Here is a 14,831-nt window from a genome sequence, read left to right on the forward strand (position 1 = left end):
AAGGCATTTGACTTGGTGGCCTGGGATAAGCTTGCAACTATAATGAGGTAAAAGAGAGTGGACTGGGGAATCATTATACATAAATTAAAAAGTGTCTGTGAAAGTGAGAAGAGAAAGTAGCAGCTGGACAGAACTAGGAATAATACAGGGCTGCTGCCTCTTTCCTGCCCTTTTCAATCTATATTTAGAAAGAATGATTGACCACTGAATTACATGGAAGCAAAGATTGGAGGAACAAGAAGATGATGTCTGAGATTGGCAGATGGCATGGTATGAAAGGTTATCCTGGCATGGGACGCCACCTTGAAAGTTAACACTTAGGGTGACTATATAAAAAAATGACTGATAGAGAATGTATGCAAAATATAGTTTACTGACAACATTTATTTTCCCAAAAACAAAGACTGACATAATTAATGCAAAACACGTTACGATATAATATCATAGACTGACATAATTTATGGTTCAAAGTGGTTCAAATGGCTCTGAGGACTATGGGACTTAACATCTGAATCATCAATCCCCTAGAACTTAGAACTACTTAAACCTGACCAACCAAAGGACATCACACACATCCATGCCCGAGGCAGGATTCGAACTTGCGACCGTAGCGACCGCGCAGTTCCAGACTGAAGCGCCTAGAACGGCTCGGCCACACCGGCCGGCCATAATTTATACAAAACACGTTATGATATAATATTATAAACAACTTACAGGTGGTTTAAGACCACAGTGGGCAAGGATCCTGGGTGGCAAAAGTGGGCCAAGTACTCTGGCCCTAAAAATCTGGATAACGCTATCTGAATTGATGTGACGCTGAGCAGACTTTGATTGATAATCTACAGAAGTCTATATAGGTGCAGCTGAGAACAAGTGGCGATTGTGATTTGTACGCCCTGACAAGGCCGGAGCAGCAGTACGTTACCCTGTTTGCTTCTGCTGGCGCTGAAGTGGCCAGGAAGTGCGCCTACTCACTCAGTTGCTGGTGATTTGCCTGAAACCTTTGCAGTGGCATTTTATGACTGTGTACTCGTAATTGTACGTATTACAATGATGCCTCCTGTCTCCTCTGTCAGGATCACTGCTGCTGAAATGAACCAGAAGCATAAACACTTTTCTAATTCAAGTCTCATCTATGATCCATCATTTCGTTTCTGCTTCCTATATCCGGGTCTGGGGCTCGTCACTCTACCATGACTTGCCTTATCCATGCTAATTCCCCACACCCAGCAATTCGCTGACGGCGCTCACATGACACTGGCAAAATTCCACCATGAGACAGACTTCATTGGACGACAGGCGATGGCTCATATCACACCGAGTCTTAGCGTCGACATGCGCCCAAAGCGTGGACTGCTAACACCATACGAAACCCATCCAAAAAACGAGATGCACATGCTCTATGGCACGATTTACCGTCTAGACACCACGAAAAACATAAAGTGACGTACATGCGTCCCTCGGACAGTGTACAAGAAACCACGGGAAGTAAACAGAAACAATTTCGTCGACCATGGTGATAATTGTAAAGGCTCTTCTACGAGAATTCCATGACAGAGTACGATGCTCAATTGTGGAAATCAGACGACACTTATGAGGCCCAAAGAAATAATAGCAGTATCCAGTTGTTTGCAGTTCTCAGTATTGCAACGTGCCTGCTCTGGTATGCCACAAAAAGTGCCAACTGGTGATTACATATAACTGGCAACGGAATTTTAATTCAGTCTGACACCTTTCAGTAAATGTTGGCGTGAAGATGTCACAAATTCGCAACTCATTTGACCACGTTCAACCAGGATTAATTCTGAAAACGAATGGTGATGACAAACAAACCAAATAACACCGAAATAAAACAAAGGGAAAATTACTGTGAGCAACACAATATCAACATTAAATTACGTTAAATTGTTCATCCATAGAGACTATTTACATACTGCACCTTCTCTGATCTATAAATCTACTATGTACACTTAATCTATGAATGGTATCAATTCCTGGTTGAATTTTGTCTATGTGACCCCTGTGATGGGTTAGGTGGCCTCAATTCCACATATCCGCTACGTTGGTCATTCCATTGACCTTGACCGTTATAGGTCCTGCTATTGCCTTGTTGTTGGTCCCTAGAATCCTGTTGGCCCTGGTTCGAGGTCTGCTGCCCTCTCCTGTTTCCGTTTCGCTGGTAGTTGTTATATTTTCTCGTCTTCTTCTAAATTTCCCATGATGGCTGGTTATTCCAACTGAAGTTTGAATTATGGTTTCGATTCGATCGATGTTTTCCCCCATTTCGTCCATCTTCATTCCTCTCTGCCGAATCTGTCCAGTTACAGTCACTATTTCTGCTTCTTTCCAATATCATTCACGTAATCGAGTTCGCACTGTGCACCCTTGAAAGCTTCAATTGAATCGCTGCATCTACCAATGAGCAGTTGATGATAATGTAAAGGTAATTTATTGTAGTAGTGACTTACAATTTCCTTGGGACTGTACGGTTGATCCAAGAATCGGTTCTTCTTGAGCAGGGATTCCAAGAATTTGACGGGACTGCGGAAACCTGACGCTTCTAAGTCCTTTCCTAACATGATCTGTTTTATCCTCTCCTGTGTGTCTTGCGACCAATATGTGCTAAGGAATGCTTCCTTAAATTCTTGGTAGGAGCGACAACTCAACGCAACTCCGTGCGTATGTTCTGCAATCGACGCTTCTAAGAAACCACAGATAAACTGGAGCTTGTACTTCTGTGGTCAATATTCTGCTAGCATGTGATCGTACTGTGCCATCCAGGTCCTCGGATGTAATGCATAGTTTGCATCCTTGTAGACTTGAAAATTCTGGATGGTCAAGAAAAGTTTGTGGTCGAAAGGTTCGACGTGTCCGCCGTACGAATTTTCCCTTTCGTCAGCAGCGCGTGATTCCATGTATCAGTGCCCAAACGATTCTCGTGCACTGTTAAGGTGTCCCCCTCGTGTTGTCGGATTCACGTAATAAAGTTTCTGACGTTTGTAGACGTGTACAATTGTTTTCCAGCTCGGTCTCTGACATGCTGCTTGTTACCGACGGAGCATTTCATATTACGCGTTCTACCACGGCAGGAGCATATTCCTGCTGCATTCGCCTATGTGCAGGGGGCGTGTCCTCATATAGCAATTAGGAGAGTCATAAAACATTTTTTCACTTCTGTGACCCTCTTGATGGCGCTCTACCAGATGAGATTGTGTTTGCAATTGCACGTCCCGCTCTTGTGCCTACCGAACGTCGTTAGCCAACTCATTTTGTTCCGCAGCGCCTCGGGCCTGCTGATCTTTAACTTCAGAGTTTGTCCTGTTTCATTTCTGTTTGGCCCGCATCTCCTGGTCGTGTGGGAAGCGTCCCACACCCAGGTTCCCGGGTTCGATTCCCGGCGGGGTCAGGGATTTTCTCTGCCTCGTGTTGGCTGGGTGTTGTGTGATGTCCTTAGGTTAGTTAGGTTTAAGTAGTTCTAAGTTCTAGGGGACTGATGACCATAGATGTTAAGTCCCATAGTGCTCAGAGCCATTTGAACCATTTCTGTTTGTTCGTTTCGCTTCGCAGCCTCACTCATTTTTTCCTGCAATTCTTGAACTATTTTTTTCCTTGTTTTTTGAGAGTCGCAAGTGCCTTTTTTGTCTTACACACCTCAGTTCTTGCCAGTGTAACTTGTTCTTTGGCCACTGATGCGTCCTTTCGTGCTACTTCCACTACCAGTCTCGCTGTTTTGGCATCAAGCTTCACTCGGTCCGCCACCTCACATGTTTCTACTGTCGTTTTCTTGACATGCCCTAGCTCATCTTGGATTCCTGAGATCTCTTTCTTTATTCCATCTATGCTGTCTGTGACCTCTCGTATGCCTAATTTGTGTCTTTCCTCCTTTTCCTCCCATCTCTTTTTCTCTGCCTCTTGTCTCTTTCTGTGTGCCTCTTGCCTCTTCCTTTCTGCCTCCTGCATGAACTGCAGCCTCAAACTGAGATCCGCTGCTAACACCTCCAGGACTAGATGAACGAGATTCTATCATTCTGTGACGTTTCATTCGTGATTTTGGTCTGCCAGTTTCACTGATGGTGTGAATATTACCAGCAGCGCCTACATTTCGTTCTGCTGCGGTCTCCTGCTCACTTTTATCACCTGACTGAGACATGTCATCATACTTTACAGGCTCTATGTTCGACATTTCTGCCCAGTCTACAACTGCATTTACCTGAGAATCCCATGTAATATCTGCTTGGTCATCACTAATAATCTGACATAGATCCATGGTTAAAAAAACACAATTACTTCCGCTACTCTGTAGCAAACATGCCTTGCTTCTTGTAATCATGCACTCTAATTCTACCCCAAACGAATTTAAACATTACACATTCCTATGCCACTCAGATTCTACTCTAAATTACACGACCGTGAGCTACTGATTCCTAGTTCCTGAAAACAAATTCGAATGCTTCTCTGTGCTGACAAACAAGAATCTCAATCTGTCCTAAAAAAACAGCATAGTGCCATTCCCTGTTAAAAATTATAAAGTGACACAGAAGTCATAACCAAAACATGAAAATACATACATACAATAATTAACTACTAGTACTAAGTCTAGGCGCCAGCAATGCAAATCTTTTCTACCCAGTACACCTCATTAAGCATGGGGAACCGAAACCTTCTCTGTGCAACAATATCGATGATCTGACGGTCACAGAAGGTGCCATCAATATGAGTTCCTGGCAGGGTCGCTACAGTTAAAGGTTATCCTGGCAGGGTCGCCACAATGAAACGTTATCCTGGCATAGGATGCCAAAATGAAAGTTAACACTTGGGGTGACTATATAAAAAGTTAAAAAGTGATTGATTGAGAATACAGGCATAATCTAGTTTACTGACAACATTTATTTTCCCAAAAACAAGGACTGACATAATTTATGCAAAACATGTTATGATAGAGTATTGTAAACAACTTAGGGTGGATTATGACCACAATGGATAAGGATCCTGAGTGGCAAAAGTGAGTCAAGTGCTCTGGCCCTAGAAATGTGGATAACACTATCTGAATTGATCTGACGCTGAGCAGACTTTGATCAATAATCTACAGAAGTCTATAAAGGTGCAGCTGAGAACAAGTGGCGATTATGAGTTGTACACCCTGACAAGGTCAGAGCAGCAGTACATTACCCTGTTTTTGCTTCGTGCAGCGATGTAACTCGCAGCTGGCAAGAGGTGTGTGGCGGGGGCGAGGTGTAAGGCAGTACCTTGAATCGATCACAGCCATGGAAGAAATGTAAAATCTCGTGGTCTTGCGATCAGGCAGAGGGTCGGAGCTCTGAAATCAAGATAGATTTCAGTGTGTGACACACTGACATCATGGTAGATTCACTGGTCGTACCAAAGACCAATTTGGCTCACTTATACAACAGAGCACACAAGGATACCAAATTCAAGACTGGTAAACCAAAAACGAGTAAGTGTGCCCTTGGCAAATGAGTAGTCCGAGACATTTGAAGTCACACAGTCAGTACAGTAAGAAATTCACCACAAGCTCCCCAGTCTAATTACTCGCAAGTGAAGTCAGTATTAGGACAGGTCCCAAGTACCAACCACACGTGCCAGAGCTTCAACCAAAAGATGCTTCCAAACCGAAGTCCAGAACCCGAGTGCCTCACACCTCTCCAGATAAAAACAATTCTGTTTTCCCCGCAAAGTGCAAGGATGACACCGCTTTCACCCTGTCTGGAGCCAATCACACGGCTTTAGAGGCGCTAAATCTCCCCTCATACACAACAGCACAAACTCCTGTCGAACCAGCGCAAGAGTTAAGAAACCTGTGTCTCTGGAAAAAAAAAACCGCCAATTACTGGCTTTTTTAAGTTTTCGTGGTGGGAGAAGACGTTTTTCTGCGAATTTGCGTCGCTTCCCATAGCTACAAGTGAAGGTATACAATTTTAAAGATCTTTATCTAAAATGACTGTGCCTTGGAGAATGTGAGTCCTAGCTATGAGGGGTCATAAAGGTTCTATCTCTAAACGTTTCTCAGATGCCAGAGTTTCTAATATGAATGAGGCTCCCGATCAGCGAACACGAAAATTTTTGAATTTTTAAGAGGCATGGCACTGCACACAATGCCCGCTTTATGACTCCACGGTATACACGTGTCCCTTCATTCCATCGCCCCAGTGCCAGACTTCGGTTGGTGCCAATGTAGGTATAGCGACATTATCCTGCTGGAGACCTGTCTCGACTAAGGGGTGCTATGTCTTCAATGTGCAGCTGTGGGCCTGTCTGGCAAGATTTACTGAGGGCTGAGCTTGCCGCCACTTGCTTTCAACTTCCAACATGCCGTTTCTACAAACTAAGAACCATAAATATACACTCCTGGAAATTGAAATAAGAACACCGTGAATTCATTGTCCTAGGAAGGGGAAACTTTATTGACACATTCCTGGGGGTCAGATACATCACATGATCACACTGACAGAACCACAGGCACATAGACACAGGCAACAGAGCATGCACAATGTCGGCACTAGTACAGTGTATATCCACCTTTCGCAGCAATGCAGGCTGCTATTCTCCCATGGAGACGATCGTAGAGATGCTGGATGTAGTCCTGTGGAACGGCTTGCCATGCCATTTCCACCTGGCGCCTCAGTTGGACCAGCGTTCGTGCTGGACGTGCAGACCGCGTGAGACGACGCTTCATCCAGTCCCAAACATGCTCAATGGGGGGCAGGACCCGGAGATCTTGCTGGCCAGGGTAGTTGACTTACACCTTCTAGAGCACGTAGGGTGACACGGAATACATGCGGACGTGCATTGTCCTGTTGGAACAGCAAGTTCCCTTGCCGGTCTAGGAATGGTAGAACGATGGGTTCCATGACGGTTTGGATGTACCGTGCACTATTCAGTGTCCCCTCGACGGTCGCCAGAGGTGTACGGCCAGTGTAGGAGATCGCTCCCCACACCATGATGCCGGGTGTTGGCCCTGTGTGCCTCGGTCGTATGCAGTCCTGATTGTGGCGCTCACCTGCACGGCGCCAAACACGCATACGACCATCATTGGCACCAAGGCAGAAGCGACTCTCATCGCTGAAGACGACACGTCTCCATTCGTCCCTCCATTCACGCCTGTCGCGACACCACTGGAGGCGGGCTGCACGATGTTGGGGCGTGAGCGGAAGACGGCCTAACGGTGTGCGGGACCGTAGCCCAGCTTCATGGAGACGGTTGCGAATGGTCCTCGCCGATACCCCAGGAGCAACAGTGTCCCTAATTTGCTGGGAAGTGGCGGTGCGGTCCCCTACGGCACTGCGTAGGATCCTACGGTCTTGGCGTGCATCCGTGCGTCGCTGCGGTCCGGTCCCAGGTCGACGGGCACGTGCACCTTCCGCCGACCACTGGCGACAACATCGATGTACTGTGGAGACCTCTCGCCCCACGTGTTGAGCAATTCGGCGGTACGTCCACCCGGCCTCCCACATGCCCACTATACGCCCTCGCTCAAAGTCCGTCAACTGCACATACGGTTCACGTCCACGCTGTCGCGGCATGCTACCAGTGTTAAAGACTGCGATGGAGCTCCGTATGCCACGGCAAACTGGCTGACACTGACGGCGGCGGTGCACAAATGCTGCGCAGCTAGCGCCATTCGACGGCCAACACCGCGGTTCCTGGTGTGTTCGCTGTGCCGTGCGTGTGATCATTGCTTGTACAGCCCTCTCGCAGTGTCCAGAGCAAGTATGGTGGGTCTGACACACCGCTGTCAATGTGTTCTTTTTTCCATTCCAGGACTGTACCTCATGCTTTTAGCGCCCTACCAGGCTCCATCAACGCCTGGTCATGCTGTTAATTTTCTAGAGCCTCGCTCAAGTTCTGTAACGCTGTAACAAAATATTTATGAAAAATAGGTGAAAGATTAACTTGTCGACTCTCAGTCCATCTAGAAACAGTTGAAGATACAGTGGAAACCAGTGAAACTTAAGGAAAGAGTTATAGAATGAAAGTCAATTCAAACAAAACGAAGGTAATGCACTAAGAGGAAATAAAAAATGTTAAGATATTGCTGAATGGAGAAATATTAGAAAAGGATAGAAAGTGAATGGAAGAGCAGCACATAAATTAAAACAAAGATACAATGCTAAAGAGACCTTTTGGAAGAAGGTTGTGTTTTCGGTAGTAAAATGTTTTATATGGAGTGTCCTTTATGGTGTTGAAACATGAACGCTGAGGAAGAACAGATGTGGGCATGTGCGGAAGATGGGAAGAATAAGATGGGTGGATAGAGTATAAAATGTGTACCAGTACGGAGATCAGTGAAACAGCAAATACAAATTACTGGATGTGATGAAAAGAGGGAAAAGAAACTGGAATGGACACATATTAAGAACGAAGAAAGAGCTTTAGAGGGGTATGTGGAAGGAAAGAGCAGACGATCCTGGGTGATGTGCTGGCGGTCACCGCATGAAGTAACGTTAAGAAGGAAGCAGTGCATCACAGGAGATAAGAGATCCAAGGGATCTGCTAATACATCAGAAAAGTTAAGGTGATAATCGGTTAGGGGGTCGTATCGCAAGTTTCGTAAGCCACACAGTGTCTCGGTTATTCTGTTTTTCAGGTCGAAATCAACACATTTTTAATTTGTAAAATTGTTGTTCTAAAGTAATTAATTTAAAAAATGTGATTCTGATTGCCTACATCGGCGTTTTAACTCTGCTCCTCTTTAATGTGATTCCAGTGCCGGTACTTGTACTTCCATCACCGCGGCGTGTGGTTGAGTCCTGTGGCAGTTATTCTTACAACCATTGTGTCTGTTTGACGGTTTTCTTCCAGTCTTCAGCGGTGACGTTTCTAACAGTTTCTCTTGTGAGTGCTTCGACAGCAGAGAGGGTAAAATTATTATTATTCGTGGAAACGTAACCTTTAATTTGGGTCCATATTAACTCTATTGGATTGAAACGGCAGTTCAAAATGGTTCAAATGGTTCTGAGCACTACAGGACTTAACATCTGAGGTCATCAGTCCCTTAGAAATTTAACTTAAGAACATCACACACATCCATGCCCGAGGCAGGATTCGAACCTGCGACTGTAGCAGTCGCGCGGTTCCAGACTGAGGCGCCTAGAGCCGCTCGGCCACACCGGCCGGCTTGAAACGGCAGTGGTAAGTTGGTAGCCTCGTGACTGTATGCCCATGTTTTTCTCCCATTTCCTCGATTTCGTATCGGGGGGACTGTAGCTAATGGAGAGAGATAGTTTTCCTTAAGCTCCACCTTTCTAAGATCATCACTTACATCTGCTATGATGCTGAAGCCAATCACTCATAGACTACTTTCGGTTTGCCACTGTAGGTGCCTTCTCAACAACTGAATGATAAGGAGCATTATCTAGAACAGTTGCTGATTGTTTTCCAAGATTTGGTACTAGTGAATCTTCGAACCACTTTGTTGATGTAAAGCAGTTCATTTGTTCGTGATAATTTCCTATTTTCTTTGATTTAAAAAGCAGAAGACTATTTGAAACAAAACCTTACGAGGTGCCGGCATGAAGAAGAATAACTCTGCTCCCCATGGCAGAAGGCATTGCCATTGTTTCTTTAGCTGTGTCAGCTGCCCAGCCCAGCATGACAACATGACCAGAGTTGTCCCACGCTTTGTCAAGCCACACCACTTCGTCGCTATTTTTTTTTTTTTGTTATATTCAAAGCTGCAGCAGTTCTGTCGACCATTTAAGTAAAATAGAGCAGGGGGCCACCATTAAGTTTTTCATTCTCAAAGTAGGCACGTAACGCACAAACCATTTCTCTTGACTGGCCTCGTGTGGTCAAAAGAACGACGTCAAACTTTTCCACTTCTAACTTTCGACGAACTTCCCGCTTACATCGTTCAGTAGCACACAACGACTAACAGGATAACAGTAACGGCGAGTAACGGAAACTAAGAATAACAGTAACAACGAATAATGACAACAACAAATAAAAGAATAGCTCCTACAGCAGTGAAAATGAACACACGGAAAGTCACAGGGTGCAGTGATGACACAAGACAGCAAGGTGGCTGCAACGGAAGCCCACTCAAGCGGGAAGTGTTGTGTGTGGTAAGGGTTTGGCAACTTCGGGAACTTGCTTGGCTGCAGCTGCAGGTAGCGGGATATTGGCGGAAAGTGGTCCGGGCATGCCGCGTGGGGTTTCCCCGTACACGTTGTCAATCCTTAAGTAATTTTAGTCAGACTATAGTACCTGGTATTTAAGTTATTATCCGAATTTTTCTTACACTAAGGTTTGTCATAGAAGTCGGCGACTAGTCAAACGAGAGGGATTGAGAAATACTCTAAGAATTTAAATGATTACAATTTTTTTTTGTACTGGCATATGTTCTCTATTTCAGTTACTGCATTGTAGTCGTCGTAGAGAAATTCACATGTGTAATTTTATTGCTCAGTTAATTTTCGGAACAAGCTGCCTTTTATCACGTGATTTGTTTTCAAATGACCTCACTCATAGATCATACTGTTCTGAATGATCAGTGACAGTTCTAAATCGCCTTCGAAGCCTGCGGTAACAGCTACTAGTCTTGTGCAATTGACTGGCACGAGCATCCCGAGACGGCTTAAGCCTTTCATTTGGCTGCATTACTTCGCCTCCCATGTGGTCTAGTGGCTAGGATAGCTGGCTTTCACCCAGCAGGCCCGGGTTCGATTCCCGGCATGGGAACATATTTTAAATACACCACTTGACGTAGATAAAGCAATTACTTACAATGAACTGCAGAAACACTTATTCCTGGTGTTAAAATACCATATTTCTAAAATGTAATTATTTATTTTAGAAGCCAGTTGCCTCCATTCTCTGTTCATTAGTTTAAATTAGGCGTCCGTGGTCTGTGTTTCCTGCTATTATCACTTCCGGATTGTGATCGACGGATAAAACTGTTCACTTTCGTTTAGTCCTCGTCTGCGGGATTCATCCTCAAAGGTAACAGGCTGACATGGAGAGTCCAGTGTGTTATCTCTGATCTGAGAATGTCTCGTGCAGACGAGGACGAATTGCAAGCGAATAGTTTTATCCATCGATCACTGCCTCATAACCCGAAGTTTTATAGTTATTACTCTTCTCTCTTACGTCGGCATAGTAAACTTCCAGTTTCGTCTGATCTTTCGCAGCACAGTCGAAACAATGTTGGCAACTTGGGAAGCGCTTACACATCCTCCATACAGTCCCGATCTCTCCTCATGTGATTTCCATGTCTTTGGAAACCTGAAGAAAAACATTCGTGGCCGTTTATTCATTGCCAGATTTAGAGGTGTGGAGGCCCTGAGAAACCAAAGGAGTGGAGGCCTCTAATCATTTATAAATTGGTCAAATAACTTTTTTCTTTCGAGTGTTTCAATAATTTATTGTGAGAATAAATGTTAAAGTAGCAAAACAAAAAAATAGTAGAAATAAACCAAATTAAGATGTGAGGTTAACGTATAGAATCTTGCGAATTTTTTTTCGACAAAAAGTCATTGATGATTGCGATGAAATCCAGCTCCTGGAGTAAATAAATCACTCTCTATGCTGAGGAGAGACAACTTTGGTAAGCGATTTGCTTCTCAACCTATTTTTTACAATTTTTATTTTTGAAAATCAGATCCCCCCAGTACAGCTAGAGACCTTTAAAACCAAGTACATTCTCAGTATAATTTAAATGCTTGGGAATGTGACTGAAATTTTGATTGTTAAGAATTAAATAGAACAACTCTTTAGGTTGGCCGTTTCGATACTCCTTTTCATATAAATGTGTCTACGATACAAACTAAACCAACTCATTACCAAGACTAGTCTCAAAATCGTCATTATATAGTTCTACCAATTCTTCTACAGCGACACACAAATTTGCAGCGTCAATAGGAGAAGCTGTAGCTCATCGATCACTGGGATAAAACCTGGCATTTTAAATATCTCTTTTCGTGACACTTTAGCGTTAGCCTCATTCGCTTTCATATGATCGAGCGGATTCAACCTCACATTTCTAGCTCTGGTACGTGACTGTACGTACTGTTCACTATTTGATAACTGTTAACTACTTCATCGAATTTATCAAACTCGTCTCTTTTGGATTCAAAGAATTATTTCGATGATTCCAATGCAAACATTAGAGGAAGAATCAATTTCAGGTGTTGCAACATCTTGTTTGTAGTACCGAATCGTTGCAAAAGTCGTTCCAAAAAATTTAAAATATTCATCTTTTCCAAAATACGCGTTGCTTCACTTATCACGATGCCTTTTTGTTACTTATCAAAGGATATGCTGGTTAGAGCTTATTTGATTTCGGTGTAACCGCTGACAATGGCTGTCGTAGCTTCATTTTGACAATATCAGCTTTTTCAACACGTAAAACCGTCTATTTTTGGTTTAAGTTCGGTTTTCCTTTGTACCTGCAGTGAAAAATGTATATAAATTCTGAATGAAATCGAAGAATTTGAACAGCTGATGAGCAGGAGCTACTAGTTGCTTTTCCGCCTAAATTAAGAGAATGATCGAAAATGGTGCAAACATCTATACACGTTTCTTTCTCCAAATTCAAAGCTGGGATCCCTTTTATTTGCTACTCATATTTGTAGCATTAACGTATGATTGGCCGCAGCAGTCGAGTATGTCGCATAAACAATCAAGTAAAACGTTTGCTGTGGGTTCACCAATATTTGCGCAGTTTGATAAAAAAGTGAGAAATCTTACCTTTGGCATCGATCCTTCGATATATCGAACAACTGTAGGCAGCTGATCGCCATGAAGTTTGTCGGGCACAGAGTCCACCGGCACCGAATAACACTTAGATTTGTCAATTCTCAGTATTATTTCATTCAGGACTTCATAACCCATGGGAAATCAGAAATCACAGAAGGAAGCAAATGACATGACCACTCCCTTTGTTTGCATGCTCTTTCAAGTGGGTTGCGACTAACAATCGCAAAATACCGAGGAAATTTCCATTTCTCGGTGAACCAATAATTTCATCATCACTTTGGAAAGTAAATTCACGTTCAGTAACTAACGATAATTCTGAGGATTGTCTGTCAGTACTAGATTTGTTGCGCCTCTTGTATCGCTAGCTCGTGATGCCCTGTAAGTTTTCCCCGTCGCGTCACGTTAAGGTCATTATCGGTTCCAAGAGAGTCTTTGCAATCCCATGCTCATATAAACGTTCAGATGTATGCTTATAGTCGCGAAAGCCTTCTACACTTAATTCCGTGTTTTAAGTGGACATTCATTCACACACCTAGCAACATATTATGCCCGTAGTTAGAGAAAAACAAAGCTAAAATCGATTGACAATCTCTTGATTTTGATCTGATATTTCCGGACAAAGTTAGAATTATCTCGCGACTGATCTTGTAGACCTGAATTCTGCTAAGATACTTAATCACAGTTTTGAAGTTCTGTGGGACCTTTTTCCGCCCAATATTTAATAATTCTTTCTGTAATATTGTCAGGCCAACATTCAATGTCATTTTTGAAACCACGAGATTCTGCTTGTTCTTAATTATGATTACAAGTTTTCGACAATGATGTGGTGTCGTCCGATGCCACATTTGGATATCTTGAATTCTATCCACCAAATATTCATTTACAATTGAATTTACTCTTGTATTTTTAAGCATTTGTGAAACTTCTTGTCTGTTTGACGTGATAAAATAATTCGTTACTTTGGATGTTTTATTTAAAGTTTATTCAGTTTTCTTTTCGCGTTCTACTTGCAATTGCCTCTTCGGGGAACCACTAGCGAATGCTCAAGGAGTTTTTTTTGGCGGTCACCCGTAACTCCACTATACAAGAAAGGTTGAGTCTCACCCGTTGAGAAAAGATGCAGCTGCAAAAGGAAAGTCCTTGACCAATAAGGAAAGACTCGTGAACAGTCGAGAAGTGAAGAGAAACAAAAAATGAGCAAATAAGTTAAACGAGATGGTATGTGGGATCGTGAGAACAGAAAAAGGGGCTACGAGTGCCCATGGAAAATGAAAATAATAGAAAAGCTATTTATTAAAACTCATTCAGTTGTGGAATTTACATTAAAGATCACAGTATGAATATGAAAATACGTACGTGTGTCCATAAAAATTCAGAAGGACGTAACTTAGACGGATTTACATTTGTTGCACAATGTTCGTAGACTGTCAGGCTCACTTAAAACAACGTAGCGTGAGCATTCCTGATTTCTGGGATTCTCTTCTATAAGCACGCCACGAGGCAAACACTTGTTAACTCAACAACTGACCTTACAGAGAAAAACAGGTATAGACAGGCAAAGACGGGCATTCAGCGTTCGATTATTCGTTGCGATTATTTTTTTGTCATTATAAAATGGCGAACTCAAATAAATAATAACGTGCCATCAACTGAAATTCTTGGAGTGTTAAAGAATTTAATGATTTATTTATTTCGTACTTCTTTTATGCAGTGAGGTATGTGAATAATTGATTCAATTCAGTTGTTTCAGGAAATAATTGTTTGCGTATTTAACTACATATCCAAGACAGATTAATATTGTTATCAGCAATACCTCTTAGTCGGGAGTAGAGTAATACCCAATTTGTCACTGGCGTACCATGAAAATGTCACCATTTTATCAGGGCTGCTTGGCATACTAAATTTTATGGAATAGAGTAGTTAGGGAACTGTAGTTAAATTGTTTTTTCATATAATATAGTCCAATTTTGTCTGACTCACTGTTATAATAAGCCTTAAAATGAAAAACCTATTGCAGAGAATTTCATACTAATACAATAATGAGTCAAGTAGCCGAAATACCGAAAATCAAATTTTTGTTGTCCCTGGCAGACGTTGGATGGGCGACCTGCAAATGG

General features: G+C 43.0%; 1 non-coding gene across 1 annotated transcript; it reads left to right on the forward strand.

Moving 5' to 3' along the window:
- Window positions 1-10,626: 10,626 nt before the first annotated feature.
- Trnae-uuc (transfer RNA glutamic acid (anticodon UUC)) lies at window positions 10,627-10,698 on the forward strand. The gene has a single exon. It is a non-coding gene; the product is annotated as a tRNA-Glu (tRNA).
- Window positions 10,699-14,831: the final 4,133 nt, after the last annotated feature.

The sequence above is a fragment of the Schistocerca gregaria genome, chromosome 2, assembly GCF_023897955.1.
Source record: "Schistocerca gregaria isolate iqSchGreg1 chromosome 2, iqSchGreg1.2, whole genome shotgun sequence".
In the NCBI taxonomy this organism is placed as follows: domain Eukaryota; kingdom Metazoa; phylum Arthropoda; class Insecta; order Orthoptera; family Acrididae; genus Schistocerca; species Schistocerca gregaria.